Genomic DNA, 15861 nt, shown 5'->3' on the forward strand with positions numbered 1-15861 from the left:
AAAAAAAAAAAAAAACACGTCACTGACAAAGTGTTATGTGCTTTAGAAATTCAGTACCAGCCGAAAATCGTCTATCTTCACATCGATCTATTGAAGCAAAAATTGAATAATCGTATGGATGTTTCCCAGCGACTAATGGACTAGGCAGTTGCCAGCGTCGTCGTGTCGGCAGTGATGAATTTATGAAAATGAAGACATTTATCCAAGGACTCGAGAGAGCGGCGAGAAAAATTACGTTCACGATGTATTTCATATGCACACAAAGAGTACATATATTCTACTTAGGTTCTTCCCCTGATCGTTATCGGTTAGCCCTTTTTTGTTCGTTGTGGGATTGTCTGAACCAGCTCTTACATTTGCTGATTGAGTAATAATATCAGCCATTCACATATGTCGTGTAATTCCGATTTTGGCTAGCGAGATCAGAGAAATAGCTTGGAGGCGTGGGTCGTTGGCCTGCCCGACGAAGGACAGAGGCTATTATTGCTGTCAAATATGAATAAACAAAATAGGCCCTACGTATTAACATGCCGACATGTCTATGTTGTGCACGCTCAGAAGAAACATGAGTGACAACGGCTATGTCCCTTGTGTGTCGGACGGACAGAGAAAAAAAAATCATAAATACAAAATTAACACAATACGATCCGTTAGCTCGTAATGCACTAATGGGCATTTATGGCAGGTGTCAATAGAATCGACATATTTTTTTTTCTGATTTATTTTTATAGCTCTGGCAAAAGGCGAGGCTGTAATTGAAGCAACAGCAACTATCCGGATCTCATCTAGGCATGTCAATGTAATGTACGAAGAGTTCGTGTGAGAAGGTACAGGTTTTTCCTGTCGTTCGAGCATTGTTAAACTTAAGTATACTTAGCTTTGGAGATGAATACTTTGGAATTTAGACTAGATGGAGAACATGCTAAGTCGGACATCTATATGAAGAATTGTGCGGTAGTTTCTACATGGCTCAGTTTCTGCTAAAAGGTGTACCCTTTCAATTTCACGGAGGTAAATAGAAAGTCATGTTCCCTTGTTTTCTTATTGTATTCAACTAGATACGGTAACGGTCTCACATCTACTGTAGATATTTAACCCAACCTTCGTTATGAAAAATGCCCCTTTGCCCATTTTTCTTGCGCAACAACAACAACAACAACAACACGCCCAGATGTCACCTGCTGCCTATTACAACAAAAACCTAGTGTAGGTTAGTACTAATAGTTATTTGCAATAAAAAGGCTTACCCTTTGGCTTGTCGCTCTGAACCCAGCATCTGTGTCCAGCCAAAGTTTCGGACCATCTCTAACATGGCGCTTGTTTACTAGACGATTTTAATTGCTTGTCCGCTTTGTTGACAACGTGGTTTCCTTTCCATTGCGGTAACACTTATCGAGCTACAGCAGCAGCCAAACCTATGATGGCTGAAAAATTGTTCTCTTGACCTTTTTGTTGCACTTATACTTTTCTTCAGGCGAAGGCATAGTGTCGATACTGGTTGTAGCTTGTTTGCTCTCTTTCTATCCGATCCTTTGATGTTTAACATTGAAAACCCAAAGGCTTACTTCCATAAATTCTTCTCGTGCGCACGCGTTCTGAGGTCGATTTATGAAGTGCTTCTTTCACAAAATCAGTTCAAGTCCTCTGACCATTTTCTGAGTTAGTACGTTTTTTTCGTTTTGATCTCTTTATTCACTTATTATCTATGTTGCATTGTCGATAAAGTTGCCTAAGTGAAGACCCGATTCTGCTCTGACCACTTCACTAAGCTGGTTACGGCCATGTGCACCGTCATCAACCGCTTTTTACGCAGACGCGCCGAATGCCGACAGCGGGTTTTCCCCCCGCTAGGATAAGACAGAGATACTGCCTCAGAAATTGTATTACCGCTGTATAACAATTTGATATATTCTATTTCATTCCACATACATGCAGCACGTGTGTGTGTGTATCGACGAACCTGCCTGGATCTTCATGGTGCAAAAGCATTGTTACTATCATCTATATAAATATACACACGTACGTGTATACTCTCCAGATATTCTTGAATTATTTTTGTTTCTTGCTTGAAGCAAGTGATGGGGACGTGCAGCATCACGGCCCGTTGAATTTACAAGCGCGAACGGTACACAGGGGAACATGTTCTTGTAAGTAGTCTTCACCCACATCTCGCATGATCGTTACGACGTTAAAGGGCGCAGTGAACAGAACAGGATCAGTAAAACAGTGGGGGAATCTTTAAGTGCGTCGACGTTGGCGGAAGCGATTGTTTTTGACGCTGCTACTGCCAATGTCTAGCCCCTACTGGTCGATTTCAACCGTAGATATTTCTGGCACCGCTTCTCCGCATCTTCACAGTCGTCCCCGCTTTCCGCCTCGACATCGGTGCCAGTCATAGCAGGTTGGTTTTCCTACCATTGAAAAAACTGTTGATCCGGAAGCTTTTTCTCGTACTAATAATGCATTTGTAAGCGATGTTGTTTTTATTTTGTGTTGAAGCGATGAAGATTGTCCCAGTAGTCGCTATCGATCGCGCTGTTATTATTGTTGCTGGTGTCTTGGTCTCTGTCGTCGTTGTTGTTTTATTTCTTGTTTTGCTGGTGTTACGTAAGTCTATCGGAAGCTGAAAAACGGAAAACGAAAGAAACCAACTGTATAGGCACCTTGTCGCCGCTCCCAAAACGATAGTGCTGGTAGCGACGCGTTTACGGGGATCGGTCGAACGGACGTTGTCGCTGCTGTCGAAATAATTGCGCACCTAACGGGAAATCAGCAGTGAACGGATTTCTCTTTCGAAGAGGGAGAAATCGAATGAAAAAGAGTTTCACGCATGGCAAGCAAAACGAAAGTAATAGGAAAATCAGCAAGCGCACTACTGGCAGCAGGGCCAGTAGCGGCAGCGGTCAAATCGCCAGCGTGTGATCAAGGAGTGAGAAAGAAATAAAGTATAATTCGCTAACAATTTCGCGCGCTACACCGCCCAAATAATCCAATGTACAACAGCAATCGTGTCATAGTTAGCAGCAGTTACAGCACTGAACACGGCTTATGCTGACAATCCTTCGTATTCTACATCTGGGTTTGCTTTGTTCCTCTAACTTTCTCATTCGATCTAGGCCTTCCCTCTCAGACTCTACCCCCCCCCCCCCCAGGATTTTTCCCCTCGTGATATTTTGTCTCGCACCCTCGTTTCTTGCTCTTCTACGTCTTCGACTTCTACACCCCTCGTAGATATATGATCCTGCGTTTTCCCGCTACACACTTAGCCCTATGCTTCTCATGGAGGCGGGCGGACTGGGAAACACTGATGTCTTCGCTCGGTTTTAGATTCCCATAAACAGTGTCATGAACAGCACTAGCCCTATTAGTCTATAAGGAGCTGAACGAGCCAAGGAAATACAACGAAACGAAAGATAGCAAAGCTAAAAAAGAACGAGAGAACTGCCACAGACAAGAACAAGCTGCATTTGTATATGCTGTTGATTCGTGGAAATATAGCATCATTTTGTTTATTAGCTATTAATGCTGCGCCTTCTGCTGTAAGCGTCCCGACGGACCTGAAACCGTATCAACCTTAGAAAGACCGCTACCGTCGAAAAGTTTGCTTTTTTCATGAACGCCGTTTAGCTTTACGTTTGTATTTGGCCCACACTTCGAATTACCCATAATGTGATGGTTGTATCCAAAGAAAGCAGGACACAATGGCAGTTTTCCTTCTTGCGTGTTCGCTGACGGCTGCAATGTGTGCAATCGTATTCTGCTATCTACTGCCACTGCTATCGTTCGCGGAGATCGAATCAGCGACCTTAGACGCTTTAGGCGCCCAAACCAGCACGCGGGAACAATGATAGGTGCTTGAACACTATTTGAATGCTGTGAGAGCTGTGGCGTTGTGTAATATATCTAATCGATTTACCATTTTTGCTATGTACAAGAGTTCCTAGTAATACGGATCCTAGTAATTTTTTGTGCAGCGTAACAATTGATAATGTGGACATGATTCCTCGCCCTGGGTCGATTCGCTGAATTTTCTAAAAAAAAAGGCGTACCAAAATATTGGACGTTGCGGGACTAATCAGTTGTCGATCGCGCGTCACAGATGTGACTCCCTATCGCTAGATTTAGCGTTCGTCCTTCCGTTCAGCATTCCTTCCTTACATGTATGATAGTTTGTTTTTTGGGAACACTTAATTTAGAAAATCTAAAGAGGTTCTTGAACGTGTCACGGAAACATATTATGGTTAATGTAGCAGCTAGTGGAACTTAGTTTAAAAGTAAAAACACATAATTTTATAGGATGAATAACACTTTCGAGGACAGTGAGATTTGTAAAAGGGACTACGTATTAGAAACGGTTTTTCTATCATCGAAATGCCCCTGGTCTTAACGTTACGTAACGTAATTAAACAGCAACAGACCCATTACGCCAGTTGACAAATGCAATGGTGTTCATTTTCAACCCCTTGTTGCGGTCCCTGTCATTTTTTCAGATTCTGTTTTTTAAGCAAATTAGTCGTCCGGCGGTTTATTCCAAAGGAAAAACTAATCTGGCGAAACTAATTAATGATACATTTAGTAATTGCGCTACGCTAGATCATTTTGCGCAAGCAATTCTCATAATGTGATCACTTTACAATATAATAGCAGATTATATTGAAAAGTACATTGCCAGAGGTATGCTCAACATTATGGCCACATCCAAAGACGCTTCGCGCAGAATGCGGTGTCATGCTTGTCCTAAACAGTAGACCACAGAATTCGTCCTGTTGAAACTACATCTTCCCGCGGGTAGTGACACAAGACACAGATCTGTTACCCCCCGGGGAGAATTCAATGTCGAACTGCTTCAGATGCACAGGTGAATGCGATACGGAGTCTACCGAGCACCATCACATTAGTAAAATAGGAAATTTTTAGCTTGACACACCTTCCTGTGCATAGAAAAAGCTTTTTAACACTCAATTATTTTTTTCTATGCTAACAAGTCTTCGGAATCAATTGTTGTTTCCAGGTGTAGTATCGAAAACTTGTTCCTATTAGGAGTTTTACAAAGATAGCTCTTGCTAGGTTTATCTCCATGTTTCGAGTTTTACGTCCGATGTCGCCGTTAGGGAGTCCATCAGACAGACGGCTGGCTCCTGCCGACACGAAACGAACTGTGTCTTTTGCCTAGGTTTAAACGTGGACCACAATGTGTTTCTAGTTGCTCCTTAGATCAGTAAACAAATATGTCACCCTCTGAGCTATCAGGTTGATCTAGAGTTTCTCCAACATGCTAGTATTTCGCTTAGAGGCTAATGGCCCTTTTAGTGAAAACTAACACAAACTGACTTAAATGTCTATGAAAAAAGCGTTTGCTAGTATTACAATTGTCTGTGCGAGAACGGGACGTGTGCAGAAACGTATGAATCCGTTTCGCGCCTGAGGCCATCAGATGGAGATGGCACATTGAGAAAGATTTTTCTAGTAACAAAATCAATATTAAGTACAAACATAATTAAAACTAGGAGTTCTTTGGACGGCTTCACCAATATTGTCATTGCATAAACTTTAACGAGTGCGGGTTCCGTTTAGCGGTGGGCCGGCTTCGTTTGAACAAAAGTATTTGTTTGTTCATCTATTGGCTGCTGTAACATCGAGAGCCCGCATCCCACGATAAGAATCGCGTAAATAGACATTTTAAGCCTAGCTAATTTCAAGCTGTATCTGCTTGACAGGTTGAACATACCTATTGATTGCCCTCTATTCGAATACCACTTCGATGACGTTCTCTCATCCTAGCGTGACCCGTCTTAGCAGGTAAGAAAAAACCTGGCACGCGTTGATAAATCGACTTCCACGGTTACTATCATATGGCCAATGCAGAGACGTCTTATTGTACAACAATAATGTCTATACACTCGAGGAATATGTCGACAAGCGGACTTGAACAATATACTCCAACGCGGCCGTCTGTCCCAAGCAATTGACAAATAATTGTTAAGAGCACTTTCCTTTTAGTAACATTGGATCGAGTGAACTTCTTAACGTCATAGTGACGACACAGTTCATAGCTTAACTGGAAGCGTCCGAACCGTCATAAATTAACTTAAAAGTTTACCTAATGCGTCTATTGTATTCAGAGCTGCAAGATTGTATCTTCATTATGGCCCTCAGTAGAGGTATTAAATTTAGCATTTTTCCATCTACTATGTACTGATTCCTCATAGTTCATGTTGAAGAACGTCAATGAAGATGCTATAATTCACTGTACAAAGTAATTTACGAGTTCGCAAGACTCAGTAAGCACAGTATGCAGAATCATTATTAACAGAGCCCATCTTGATAAATGCTATTCTAGTGCAAAGCTTTTCACCGGTTCCAATTAGTATATTCCATATCGCCTCACACTCTAAATATGGAAATGGCTTGGTTAGACCCAAGGTTAAAATGTCCTGCATAAACATGAGGGTACGAAACGCAGGTTCTGCGGGCATCTACACCGTACAGGACGGATTGCAATAGGTACTCATTTAAAGGCAAACAATAGACGAGCAGATGAATTGTTCCTCTCTTTGGCCTTAAAGCCTATGAACTACATAAAATTACTTTGATAAATTGGCACTATGCTTACTAGATGCAATCTGTTACTTACGCTATAGAGCCGCTTAGAAGCCTCCTTTACTAGTAGGTAGATTGGTTAACTGAATACTGTTAATTATGTAAAGCATATAAACACCGACTCGAACAGAATGGACGGGCACAAAACAGTGTCGAAATGTTTTTGCCGTTGGCACGAGCAAACCGGTAAGCCAAGCAACCGAATCTCCTTATTATTAAGGAAAGTTTCCCTTAAGGACGATTACGTCCTGTGGATATCGTTTTCGCTAGTCATATTCAAGGATTATTCTAATTACAGTCACGGTACTCATGAATATTACTTTCATTATCAGTGTTTACTCATAGGCAGAAGGTGTACTCTAATTCCTCGCTTCGTATTTGCTTCATCGCTTATTTAAGAAGTGGGCATCTTTCACCGAGTCACGAATGCAATAAATCCACAATAAAAAGACTCTTTCATTAAGCGCTCATAGCGAAATGTACCTTTACTCCTTGCCAGCGACTTTTTTCCAACATCTACAAAAACCACAGCTTCTAGCTAATGACCACTTAGTTACAAAAGGGAAAACGCCGTTTTATCCTTACTCTTTCCGTTGATCTATTGGAACTTTTGCTGTAACTTCATCCCCGTACACTAGCTTCGGATCAGTGCGTGCGCGAAAGGCGATATACGGTCCTTATCAAAAAAAAAGCAGACAACACTTCCATATATATATATATATATATATATATATATATATATATATATATAGAAAGAGAGAGAGAGAGAGGTCCCTTCGCTCACCCTCGGAGACGATCTTTCACCGTCTTAGTTAAGTAAAGCGATGGCTTTCTTCAAAGATGGGCGCTATCCTGTTGTCGATAGTTCGTACACAATTGTCTTGACCAACAGGGACTAGGAGAACGTCATACGGCCATGATCATCAGAACATGAATGTTTACATAGTTTAGTATAGTTTACCACTTACTCAATGGTTCTACCAGTGGCTGCGATTTAAGTAACAGCCTGCCAACAAGGCGTGATGTATTCGATGTACAGCATCCATGTATAATAGAAGAGAGTTGGAACTGAGCAAGGCTCCGTATGTTATTCAGTGGCACTTACTATGGCCACTGCGACCAGACCCTCCAAGTATAGTTAAGCAAGATCATATCGCACCGTGTTCTGAAATTGGTAAAAGCTAAGTGGTAGTATGTGACGGGCTGTAGTCTCTTTGCAGGACGGCCAATAAACAACTCACAAAGGATAAAAATCCCTAATCGTTTATCTATAAGATTTGTCCTGTGTTCAAAAATGTATGGACAAATTTTCATTAATAGCACCATATCGCCTCTGTTGAAGCCTTAATGGTTGATACACATAGAAATACCACACTACGAAATATAATTGCAGTTGTCTGTGAGAAAAAAAATGAGTGGAGGAAACAATGGTCATGCATTTGTTGCACTCGAGTAGTGCCCACTTTCTTAAACGTTACATTCAGGTAGCCCCTGTGGGGTCCACATGTAAATACTATATATATGTACATATTATATATAACTGCAACTGCTTCACGAAGTACATTGTGCCTTGAGGACATAGGCAGCTCCGTGCGGTTATGGTGTTTAACAAGAATAGGTTATTGAAGGCGGACGAAGGGGCAGGTAAATGGTGACGGTGTAGAACAGGCGCACTCGTGTACCAGAACCAGGTCATGTTGCTCGAGTTTAAAAGGCTCGTTCTGCTAAACAATATAGGTTCATTAGAGGGGGTTTAATAATGCGAGTCTGGGTTCTTCCGAGCTGTATTCCTCACCCGTTGCACATCGCGTTTTAACAACTTGTAGCTGTCTGTAACGATTCGACCCTTCTCGTGGGGGCCTCGTTTTAGGCGCACCACCCAGCCATCTGATCAGAGAGTTCACCGCCAATCTCAACGAGTCTTTGCCCTGTTGATTAGATGGTTCTCCGTAATTGTTGCACATTGATTAATTAAACGAAAATGGGCGAACGAAGGTAGACGAAAGGCCCAGAGGTTCATGTTATTATTGTGGCTGGTATAGTACTCCTTGAGATGGAAAAGCCCTTATATTCTTTCTTGCCTCTTCCATCTTTACATCATTAGAAATTAATACATTAGTAAGTATGTTTAGATCTATTTGATGTTTTTTCATCTAATCTCTTATTATATATCAGCAGTAATTATTATATCACCTATTTTTAGGTACAATACCAAGGGGGTGTTACGTTGAAAATATAATCAGGGTAGGTCTCGCTCGACTTAACTGGGACTTCTCCAACAGACCTATAAAGCAAGTTAGAAACAATACAAGCAGCTGCATATATATATATATATATATATATATAACGTTATTTGCGTGGTTCGTAATACCTTGAAATAAGTTTTAGCATTGTTGAAATTTGAAGCATCGCTGCAGCATTCCTGTTAGGTAAGTCACTACGATAATGCGCTCAAAAAGATGCGCAATATCCCACCATACTATGTCGGTCCCATCTGTCTCATGTAATACTATATAAGTAAAAGGTAACTTCGAAACTTTATTTTTGTCGAAACACAGCTCGATAGCTATTCTGGTAAAGTGCTGAAAAATCAGAAGCGTACTGTTCGTGTCACTCGTGTGATGGTCAATCGTCACGAGTTTATTTGTATTTCGTATATTATATGGTATAAATATATCCTGTACTTGATAAGTACGTTACTGACAATTATGATCTACAAAAAGAAAAACTCTTAGCCAGACCTTGGCCTATCGTTGGGATTAATATTAAAAGCAACATTAAGAAAATATATTATTACACTTAGCCGTTTTTAAAAGCAACGAAAATGATGGGCTTTTTCGTTTATCGCCATGCCTATTCCGTCGACATCTATAAATCCTCACACAAACATTTCTATACGAGGTACATTGACAACGCATTGCACCACCCCACCCATCGCTACCGACTTCACCAGCTGCATATAACAGCCGAAGTCTTCTGTTTTAGATTACTTTCAATTGGATTCTATTTGGGACATCTGTCCCGGCATCTTAGTAGTCGTTCCATTCGATTGACGCGCGTCTGTGTAAACAACCGGTCGATTTGTTTATTCCAGTTTGTAGCACACATGTATATACAATGGTATGGAATCCAATCATTTTTTTCCCTGAGTTATGGTCACGATTACAATTAAGACAGCGACGAGCCAGCATCGACAAGCACTGATTCTTCCTTCCTATAGGATGTCTGCACTCCTATTCGTGATTCACCCGCTACGTGTGTCAATAGCCAGGCAACGGGTCAAACCTTATCGAACTCGCGATAATCAATGGGCCTATTCAAGCTGCTTCTCCGGCTAAACACGAGCGTCTGTGAAGACTTGGTGCTGTGATGTAGCGCCTTGGACACAAACAGCGTTTGAACTCGTTACGTAAAGCTCGATGATAGCGGACTGAGAATTTCGGCAGCGAACGCTCAGCTGAGTCCTCTCAAGCTTCTGCTACGGTAAACGGCTAATTATCAGCTTCTGCTAAAAGGGTAATGCCATGCGGAGACCCTAAGGGCAGTGTCGGTTCGGGACGTCGAGTTCGACTCCCGAGACAATAACAATATGGAGCTAAAATGGTAATATGGTACCAGGCCACTCGGTGCGGAAACACAGTACAACGAGGTCATGTAGATGTTAGCAGCATATAATATAGTGTGAAAAAAAAGCAACTGGCAGAGTTTGTGTGATTGAAATTTTACATGGCAGAAAAAAAAAACAGTACGTTTTCTTAGTATCGACGGAAAATTTTATCGTATTTATACGATTATTAATGTATTAAGTAAAATTAATATACAGTCGTAATGACTAGCAGGAAGTAAGCGAACTACTATCGTTGCTTTTGACTGGGCGAAATTATTTAAACGTTAGATATAAACGTTAGGGCACGGATAGAGCTTCGTAGTCGTTACATTTTACCCCAGACACAAACAGCCTATCGTTGTAACTGTATATTGTCCAGCAGTCTGTTATAGATACTATATGAAAAAAGCAGGCGACAATCGCATTAAATATTCCTTAAACGTTTATACATTATCAAGCTTATTTCTTAGCGAAACGTAGTTTATCCTTTGTTTTTATACCTTACCTTATAATGCTTCTCACCAGTACATTTTTTGTCCTGTTACTCCTACCAGTGGCCTGATCCATGTGCATAGCTATGGATCATGTAGCCCATTATCTGTTTGTATAATATCCTGGAATGCCGTGTAGTTTTAAGTTAACATTGTTCAGCTACTCGGATCAGCCGTTCGTGTACAGCAACGGTTATTATTCACACGTTACACATTATAGAAACATCGCATACTGTATATACAAGATCCTTCTCACTGAGGACGCAGTTGCCGTATTCAGGCAGGCAAATGTATATATAATATATGTAGAAGCACAAAAAGAGGCTATCTGAATCGTGCCAGACTGTTATGCATCTGTCCATCTAGTTAATAGATAACGAATGCAGCCTCTGATCCGACGATTCGCTCAGACAACAGAGACACGCGGCCTAGATAAAAAAAAAAAAAGCATACGTATTGCATAACGATTATACAAGCCCGAAGCAGGTCATCTCGTGCTATCCTTTTCTAGTTAATGGTACCACCCCCAACAATTCTCCACGTAGATTGTTGGCACGCTGACGCTGTTCGCTAGTCATTCGTTGGATCACCCCTTTTCCTGTTTTGTCGGAGTACCGTCATATACGTTACGTCACGCTTGCATATAACGGGACTATTCTCTGCAGGTTTCTCTCCAAGCTGAAGACTGCTAGATCCTTCCACTCCTATCGCTTGCCTCCGAGCCAATTCCGTCTTCTTGTAATAACGCGCTTTATCCAGTCAGAGCGAGTCTGAAGAGCCGTTTGCGGTGTGGGCTGGCATACGTTAGTGGTGAATGGAACAAGGATCGTAACTACAATCTCAGCGGTACCGACTATGCAATAGCTATATTACGCATCGGCTCGTTGGATGCTTAATGCAATGTTATATGAGCGCTGAGTCGATAATGCAGTGGCTCATCAAGCCGAGCGATCAGACAATCAGGCGAGGGAACGCCGGAAAAACTCGACGGCACAAGCTGGCCGAGAAAGCTGAGAGTAAATAACGGGACCAGCTAAAGCAAAGCTGAGATGTAGATGGCGATGGCGCGAGCGCTAGTCGAAGTAGAGTATCGAGAAGGGAATAGCAATCATTCGTGTCCGCTCACTTAATCATGGATTCGTGTGAATGGAGAGCACGAGTAAAAGAGAGCTGGGAGTAGGGATTGTACTGGACTTGGGGGGTGGCCGGTGACCCTAGAACAATGCTAATTGGGAGCACGGTTCACGAAGTTACCTTTCACTACGTATGCATAGAGGGGTGCGTGAACAATTCGTAACACACGAGGGATACATTGGCCAGCTCCGAAATCACGGCGGAGTGTCCACTTTGGATGGGCACAAACATATAAGACGTGAACTACCTGTCTGTAAAGGGGCCATATGCATGTGAAGCCAGGCGTGTTTTATATTTTCGGCGTGCCGCGATTGTATGTTCGCAACAAATGTAATACCTACTCAGACAGCAGCAGGGTTTGCTATAGGGCAGTGGAATAAACTTTCCCGGACTATTCGATTTGTACCTGATATGAGGAGTTCACCTAATGTTAACTAGCCAAAGTCTGCGTGTAATCGGTAAGTTTTCATAGAATCAATCAGTGATTTGTTTCAACGAAACGATATATATATATATATATATATATAGTTTCGTGTTAATTATTTGGCTACACATCGTGGCTAGTAGTGTTTGTACGGCTTCTTTTATACACTTTTACAGTTAGGCAAAGTAGGACCATTTTGCAACATGTGTATATGTAAACGCTACGTCCGGTCTCTACGATCGGTTATACCTATTCAAGTGAATCAGTGAGAATGAAGCTGGCATATGGACCGGATATCGAAGTGTACCCTGTCACGACCAATGCTGAATGGGCGTATCACGGCAGCCACATCATCTCAGTTAAGGGCACGCGTTTGAACTTCTATTGATGGAAGCAATATTGTTTTTTACAAGTGGACCCCCTACATTAAAAGCTTCTTAAAAAACGAAAATTGTTTCGATGTTGACAAAAAAAAAAAAAAACGGATTTGTTAACGGTTCATCTTGACGTTAACATGTGTAGCCGCTGTGCTAGGCTGGAAAAAACCTGAGGAAAAATTGATCGCGTTGGGTCAATCACTGTTCCATCCATCAGCGCGTAGCATTTTCGTTTTAATGCCGACCCAAGATTATATTTAATTTCTATTTACCTGTAATAAATAAATAAATAATGACATCGATGAATGAGCTTCCTTGTCTTTATTCAATACAATTTTATCGTAATAATAAACAATTGATTTTTTATATTAATTGTTCCTGAGTGTCTCGTACGGAGTAAATGATGTAGATATACAATATTGTGGCTATGATTGAATCTAACGTTTACGCGGCCGTCTGCCAGATGCGCTGTCGGATACAAAACAAATCGATATTTCGTGCTAGTCTGTTGATCTCGTCGTTCACAAAACATTGTAAAAACGGTAGTTTCCGGACTATCTTTATTCTGCATATATCTAATTCATTATTCTGCTCATAGAATACGTAAACGGAGCATTGAACTTTATCAGAACTTACGCGACCATCTACCAGCGGTGTGTCAGCAAAAGGACAACGTCATCGATCTGACTGAAGGTAAGTGTCAGAAGATTTACAAGACTGACCAGGCCACCCAGTCTTGTTGACTACGTGGTGTCGTTGCTGATTGAACGTTGGTAACAAAAATACGAAGATGGAGGCAATAAAAAAAGTTCTAAATTTTGATTGATACGACGAGCATTGACAGATACGAACTTCTATGTTCTAGTTAATGCGTCGAATCTTCGATACATCGAAGAATTTCGATTTCGATACGAGAATTCCCTCATGGATAACAGAATGAAGCCGCAGCCCACTTGGGCTGCTTATCGTGACCACCCATATGGGATAAAAATTACACTGAAAGACCTTTAGCAGCGATAACAAATGTATAGTTCATCTAATAGAACTATTTTGCAGCTGTCTGTTGATGCGAATAGCATGGTGAAGGATAGACCCATGATTACGTCCGGGGTGCGAGAGTTCATTCTTCTTTTTGACCCAAAAAAGAAATGAAAACGGGTTTACGAGAGATTATCACCGTTGGAGGGGTTACTATTGGGAATTAGTCACAGTATTGGGAAAAGGAGAACGCTTTAACCTCGCATTCGAAGAAGACTGTACTGTTATACCTAAAGCACATCATAAACAACTTCTCAATGCGGCTTTCTTTATGTATAAATGAAGTCTATTACCTGTTTGTTCTTTGCCGTTTACATAGAGTAGATGAAGCCCACTGAAACAGAATTCAACTAGAAGACCAACTTTCAAGACAGCAAATACCTGAATCTTGTAGGTTAGTCAACAAATATGCAGTTGTTGCAATGCACGAAGTTATAATAACGATTTAGATGTATTACGCGATACTGTGTATGAGTTGGATTTCTGTAGCGCGTACTTTGACAAATTGGTGGCAATTATTTTTCGGTTATCTACTCGTAAAGTTTCTGTCGAAGCACCTGACCATCAACCGGGCAGGAAGATATTCTGACTTCATTTATTACCGTCTGTCTATCTGCCTACATAATCGTACATCTTTTCGACTTCATGCTTCGGCTGAAACTGATGACCCACTTGAAGACAATGCCAGTTTCGTTGCTACTATCCATTGCGCATAGACATTTCGCCGTAGCCACTTCACCCGTACAGACCCCATACTACCCCATTTCTCATCCCTATCTCCGTATCTCTATCGCCTACTATTTTCTCATATCAGGGTTCGAGCCACTTTATCTAAATTTATATTCATATTTGATTAGCTCCTTTGTTGGCTACCGTGAACTGATGAACAGGGCCCCTCGGACCCAGCATAACCGAGTCATCATATTTAAGTTCTGCTGGTATCCTTATATCCGCGATTCGTGTTGCCCATTGGCCGCCCAGGGGCACATACAACACCTACTCCAACGTATACGGAATATGTACATATGGCATACACATTCGTGTGTCCGCCTGAGACAGTGTATCAATGGTGGGGTTTGTAGAGCCTCCGGCAGGATCCCACCCAATAGACTACTGAACCGGTGGGGTCACCAATACTGTCACTACCACCCGACCATCAAAGCCGCTCTGGAGTCAACGTTCACTTAACTTTGGGGGTGACCCTTAGTCAGTAGGTGGTAGCAATATATGGAGTTGGGCAGGGTTGAACGCAGAGCGTAGATCAACAACAGCAGCAGCAGCAACAGCAGCAGCAGCAGCAGCAGCAGCAGCAGCAGTAGTAGTAGTAGTGGCTCGTTGTCTTTGTCAGTCCCCCGTCTATCGCTTATCTATTTTTATCTCTCATTGTATCGTCTGGACTGTCGTCTTCGTGCACATGCACAGACACGTCTTCGTGAGTGGGTGGGGTGTGCAGCAGTCACCGACAGGAACAGCCGCGATGGCGAGGGTGGCCTGCATAAATGGATAAATGGGTGTTGCGATAAGTAGCATACGGTACCGAAAAGATCATGGTAACGAAGCCATGCAGGGAAGAAAAAAGACAAGATGGTCCAGTAGTGGACTTTGGACTGAAGCAGAACTAAGTGTTTCTAGTGGGTGTTCTACGGTTGTATGCTCGAGTGTGGATCAATACAGGCGGCTTAAATGTGGGCCATCATGAGGAACGTGCTATGCCAATCGGTATCTTGAGGTTGGTGGGTCTGGGTCTATTGAAATGATGGTAAGCATCAATCCGTAAAGCGCGTGAAGCCTATACGAGAAGTTCGACCGTAGTTTGCTGCCATTTAACGCGTTAGCAAAGAAACGAAGCACGACGTTAGCACAGTACACCGCAACTAAGGAAATGCTGATTCATTGAAGTGTGCGGTTTTCTATTTGCACGTTGAACGTGGAATCAACGAAACGATGTCGCTGCTGTCAGCGATAAACGCTCTATAAGTGGCCAACACAATTGCGAACATATGGATGACCGGAAAAAACACCGCGAGCAATGGAAATTATCCATCTCTACAGGTCGGCATTTGTTGTGCGATTGTGTAAAAGCTATTTACGGAAACAGGTTACTGGTTTGGCGCTGTGTGCCCATAGTCCACTATGTGCTTCTCAAGCAGAGTTTAGATACGGCAATCTATTGTCATGAGTTTCTTTTAT

Source organism: Varroa destructor, unplaced genomic scaffold, assembly GCF_002443255.2.
Source record: "Varroa destructor unplaced genomic scaffold, Vdes_3.0 BEIS01000004.1, whole genome shotgun sequence".
Classification (NCBI taxonomy): Eukaryota; Metazoa; Arthropoda; class Arachnida; order Mesostigmata; family Varroidae; genus Varroa; species Varroa destructor.